At 46.8% G+C, this 6,054-nt stretch overlaps 1 pseudogene; it reads left to right on the top strand.

Moving 5' to 3' along the window:
• The first annotated feature begins 708 nt into the window (after positions 1 to 708).
• Positions 709 to 826, top strand: LOC126237574 (5S ribosomal RNA; annotated as a pseudogene).
• The last annotated feature ends 5,228 nt before the right edge of the window (positions 827 to 6,054 follow it).

The raw sequence follows: 6,054 nt of genomic DNA, 5'->3' as shown, positions 1-6,054 counted from the left end.
CATTGATGGCCTGTATGAGAGGAGTTCAGTTTTTTTAGTTTTTTGCATAAAGAGGATGTGGCTGACTTCTTTTCCCTGTTGAGGAAACCTGTTGAGGGTCTTGATTTACTGGACTAACTTCAGCTGATTTACAATGCAGATGAATCTGGTTGCCAAATGAACAACAAACCCATAAGAAAAGTTTGTGTTGAAAGATGGAGCGATGTTGTTCATGCACAGACTTCCATAGAAAGAGGAGAGCTTGTCACTATCTTAGCTTGTGCTAATGCCGCAGGAAAAATTATCCCGCCTAAGGCCATACTTCAAAGTAAAATATTTTTACCTGATTTTCGTGACGGTTTTACAAATGGGTTCCTGATACCAATGACAGATTCGAGATGGCTTAATGAAGAGTATTCCTCAAGTGGCTGAATAATTTTCAATCACATCGGGTTCCAGAGCGCTGCATTTTACTAGTGATAGTCATGCATCTCAACAAACTTCAGCAGCCCTCCAGTTTTGATTTAAAATAACGCAAGTATGATATGCCCCCCCCCCCCCAAGCCATACAGCTCACTAACTGCAGCCATTAGACAGGTCACTTTTTAAGCCACTAAAATAATATTACGACAGTGAATGTAGTTTATGAACATTCGTAACACAAGATGAACGAGAAAGAACAACGAGCTCACATTTGGATATATTTCCAGGGCTGCATGGATGAGAAGAGCCAACAGCCTTACCGCGGTGGTAACACCGGTTCCCGTCAGATCACCGAAGTTAAGCGCTGTCTGGCTGGGATAGCACTTGGATGGGTGACCATCCGGTCTGCCGAGCGCTGTTGCCAAGCGGGGTGCACTCAGCTCTTGTGAGGCAAACTGAGGAGCTACTTGCTTGAGAAGTAGCGGCTCCGGTCTCGGAAACTGACATACGGCCGGGAGAGCTGTGTGCTGGCCACATGCCCCTCCATATCCGCATCCAACGGCGCCTGTGGGCTGCGGATGACATGGCGGCCTTGATGGTTTGTTCGAGAGGAGTTTAGTTTTTTTTAGTTTATGAATGAGAGCGACAACACCAGCTATTACAGAAAATGGATTTCGTTCAACTGGCATTTTTCCGTTGAATGAAAACGTACTCGCTAACAGGAGTTTTTATCGGCTGGTATATCGTTGAGCAAGGAAACACATCAAAGCAAAGCAAACCGTCTGCGTCTCCTGCTGCTAGTCCAGTTTATGACAGCCCAAACAATGACACGCTGAAGTAACAACGTCCCCTTAGAAAAATTATACATGACTGTGCTTAAACTGACACACAATATTTTTAGCGCAACGCAATCTGACTTTCCAAAATCCCTACAAAAGAATGGCCCTGACTAACATTAACCTATACCTTTCACAAATCACTTACCTAACAAAAATCTTCGTTACTCGAACTACTGCAATACAGCGAGCGCCACTACTGCCAGCTAAATAAAAGATTCAAACTACTGAAGGCACTAACTACTGATAGGCATAGTTAGCAAATGAAAGATTTTAATAGAGAACAAACAATGTATTTACCTAATAGTCATAATATATATAGCTGTTCATGACATCCATTCTTACAAATATCAAAACTCCGCCATTTCTCTCCCCACATCCACCACTGCTGGCGGCTCACCTCCTACTGCGCAACGCTACGCGCTGTTCACATCCAGCTACCGCTGCCCAACACTACAATGGCAGACAACAATGCAACCTAGCCACAGACTGCACACAGCACAGCCAGTGATTTTCATACAGAGCGCTACGTAACGTTGCCAATAAGAAAACATAAACAGCCTACTTACAAAGTCTTCTGTTTCATTCCACGACTTGTTGCCGTCTCCAGTGTAGAATGCAGCAAAATTTTCTGCCAGGTAAGAAAAAGCACTACTTCTTATATACCCTAAATTAAATACAGCGATGTAATATTGGCGAGACTTGGTGACTGGCCTCTGTGTCAAGGCAATGGCACAGAATTGTACCATGAGGACTGTGTTGGTGGAGTGGAGAAGAAGAGATTTATTTGTGGAAAATGTGTGCCTATTTTAACGTGATGCACACATTTTTGTACTTGACCCTGTTCACCGGATTTATGACCCGAATCGCCCTACTTGAAGAAAGAGAAAAGAGTCATGCAGCCCATTCTTCAGATAAATTTTGTGAAACTATGACCAACATTTAAGTGTTGTTATATTAGAATTTGTAGGCAAAAGGTATAGTTCTTAGGTATTTACAATGAAAATTATGCATATGAAAATATGTCTTTTATTTGGATTTTAACAAATTTTGACCCTATTAGCCGCCCTTACCCAACTCAAAGACTGCAAAGTTGCACAGGTCATATCAATATTCAAGAAAGGCGGTAGAAGTAATTCACTAAATTACAGGCCCATATCGTTAGAGTCGATATGCAGCAGAATTTTGGAACATTTATTGTCTTCGAACATTATGAATTACCTCGAAGAGAACGGCCTATTGACACAGAGTCCAACATGGATGTAGAAAGCATCGTTCTTGTAAAACACAACTAGCTCTTTTTTCACACCAAATATTGAGTGATATAGACAAAGCATTTCAAATTGATTCCGTATATCTAGATTCCCGGACTGTCACGGACGTGATGCTGGATTTAGGGCGGACATCATTGAAACAAAGGCGTTTCTCGTCGCAGCGGGATGTTCTCACGTAATTTCAATCACCAACTTTCTCCTTAGAATGCGCAACCTACATAGGGAAAAACGATCATCATAATAAAATAAGGAAAAGCAGAGCTCTCTCTAAGAGATATATATGTGTTCGTTTTCATCTACTGTTCGAGAGTGGAATAATAGAAAAATATTTTCATGGTCGTTTGATGAACTCTCTGTGAGGTACGTAAGTGTGGTTGGCAGAGTAACCATGTAGACGTAGATTAGTAAATTAATCGTTCAGTTAAGCAATGATTAATTTCAAGTTTTTCAAGGTGCATTCATCAAGACATATTCACACTGTTAGCTTCTTTGGACACATTTTAGATGGTATATTGCAGGCCTCTGTTGCGTTTCATAGCCCCACTTTGGCGTAAGTTTTACATATACTCTTTTGTGAGCCCAGACTGACACTGAATTACTAGATTGGTTACACATAACAAAGGCTTTAGTCATCAATAATATATTCTCCTGTACTATATTCCCACAGGAGGTCGAACGTATTTGTGTATCTGTTCATCTTTGTCCAAAGAACACACACCACGCATTCATAAAATTGATTAGCCTAGCTGGGCAAATGAATCCATCTTCTTCTGTGCGGATGCACATATACGTCCGACCATCTGTGGGGATCTCAGAGTAGCGAACATGGAGGTAATGAACGTGGACTGCGGATACAAGGCGCTCGATGGAATGTGGATCGGTCGTGAAGTGTGGCCAGATAGGCCGTACAGTTGCGATAACCCTGTGTCCTGGATGGTGCAGTGGTTAATGCACCTGCCTAGCAAACAGTCTGCTTCCCGCAGTGCTGGGGGCGAGGACGTCCTGTTTACGTCCTGTCCGTAGTTGTTTACCACTTCGTTGTTGTTTGTTTAGGAGCCCATCACTACCAAGTAGTACGGCACATTCATACAGACAAACCACCATCAAGATCAGTTTTTAACCCGATCATGCACGGCTGCGTGCCTTTGAAGTGGAACATCCTCTACGTGACGACGTTAAAGTGATCCGCAGAACATAATTGGTATCCATCTCTCTATAACGAGCAGTGTTGTCTACGTGAAGTTGCTAAGTGATGACGTGTGCAATAGAATCGTGCGCATACGTGCGAAGGATCTTAAATGCATACATTCTGATGGCCATACTGGGGCGGTCTCTATTACTCGGGGCTTGGCCCCTGTACGATACGAGTCTTCGAACTCCCGTTCGAAATACCACCGGACGTAGTCACCGCGGCTTTCCAGCCTTACGGCAGAGTGATCAGCCACATGGCCGAAAAATGGACCACCTTTATAACATATCCGGTTCTTAACTGGGTACGACAGATCAAAATTGAACTGACGAAACATGTACCATCCTATCTTGTCATCGGTTGATGTAGGAAGATTATTATGTATGACGGACAGCTACGCACATGCTCCGGTTATGGCCAAGATGGACACGTAAGGTCGGATTGTCTCCGACGACGGCCTGCCCAAATCTCGACAGGTGATTCCTTCTACGCTGACGACCCTTCCTCTCAAATAGGCTGGGGTTGCACGGGCAGCCACTCTTTTCGATGCCGACCATATATGTCCGATTACCGCCCCCGATAGCGAGGCCACGATGGATTCTGCAGTACCGGGTCCAACCACTACAACGGTGCCCAATCCTGAGGACCATCACGAACAGGATGGACATTGACCCATGGGTTGTGCCGTCAGCGGCTTTTCTTCCAGACACCGGATCAACTGAAGAGATCCATGCACAATCGGATACTGAAATACACGTCCGTAAACAGCGTTCCCCGCGGAAACGCAAGAGACGGCGATGTGCTCCATCGGACGCGTGCTTGCAGCGAACGTCTGACGTGGATTGTGGACAATCCGACGACGGTACCAGCGGTACGGAGGCCGCAGTAACATCTCATCCAACAGAGCGCCTTGGTAATGGCTTCAGTCCCTCCGACCCCACAGAACAGCAGGGTCACGTGCAGACAGCCGCTGCCGATTACCAGCCAGTATCGCCGAAGGAGTGCGCCGAGTGCTGCGGCAGCCACCAACAGCCGATGGTATTTCCTGGCGACTGGGCGGACGACGGTGAGGAAAATTCCTTGCCCATCGTGTCGGACGACACGTGGGAGAATTCGCCCCACCAGTGTTGACCGTTTTCTAGCATCAGTGACAGCGATGAGACCCCCTTACGAGGGTGTTGATGGCTAACACGGGTACTATGGATAGACCTCAAACTTATCGTGTTCCGACTATAAATATCAACACTATATGGACGCGCTCTAAGTTATCCTTGATTCAAGATGTGTTGAAGTCTAATTCCATCGATATAGCCCTTCTCCAGGTGTTTTACGTCGATGACTCCCCAGGCATGTACGGTTATGACGAATGCGTCTGTCCAGCTTCTCCTACAGGCCGCGGCGTCGCTGTACTTCTTCGGGAAGGGATGCTGGCGGACGATAACCTCTTTCTGCCTGGGCCAAGGGGAATGGCACTCACAGTACTGGGTGTCCGCCTTATCAATATCTACGTACCTTCCGGGACGGACAGACGTCGCGAACGTTCACGATTCTTTGCAGAAGACGTCGGTTCGCTCTTCCAGGGCCTCCACGGCCATCTGGTGTTTGGAGGTGACCACAATTGCGTACTGACACCCAGAGACCAACTCCCACGACATAATCCGTGCTCAGAACTCGAGACGCTAGTCTGACACCTGCAGGTGGTGGACACATCGGAACATCTTCACGACCACCGACCGGGATTCACACACATTACGAGTCGCTCTTCCAGGCCCATCGACCAGATTTATGTCTCACGCTCTCTTGCCGCTGGGACACAACATGCGGAACTGTGGCCTGCTGCTTTCTCGGATCACTCAGCTTACATTTGTGCCGTCACCCAGCGGCGGCAACAAGTGTGGAGAAGCCGCAGCCCGCGGAAATTAAACGTCGCTCACCTGTCGTATTCAGATTGCCGCCAAGCCGTTGAGGATACCTGGCATTCGTGTGAAAATCGCCTCCACGCATATCCCACAACGATCCGCTGGTGGCTGGACTGCACCAAATAGCCACAAAGACGAACGTTGATAACCTACTGTCGTGGCCACGCTGCTTGGCGTAGGCATACACTCGATTTTTACTTCAGGGTACTGCGAGACTGAGATTCTATGGCACCGTCTCCGGAACGTCAAACGGCGGTTCACCGTGCTAAGGCTAAGATCATCGCTAATATGTGACGCCACCTAGAGGGGTGGTCATCCGCTCGGGACGCAGGATAGGATAGCGAGAGAACGGCCGTCTATGTTCCACGTACTTCGTGAACGTAAACGACGCCAAAGAGCGCTGATACGCTTCATCGACACGGAGGACGGTTGTC

The sequence above is a fragment of the Schistocerca nitens genome, chromosome 2 (assembly GCF_023898315.1).
Source record: "Schistocerca nitens isolate TAMUIC-IGC-003100 chromosome 2, iqSchNite1.1, whole genome shotgun sequence".
NCBI classification, from domain to species: Eukaryota; Metazoa; Arthropoda; class Insecta; order Orthoptera; family Acrididae; genus Schistocerca; species Schistocerca nitens.
This window is presented reverse-complemented; position numbering and strand designations above follow the sequence as displayed.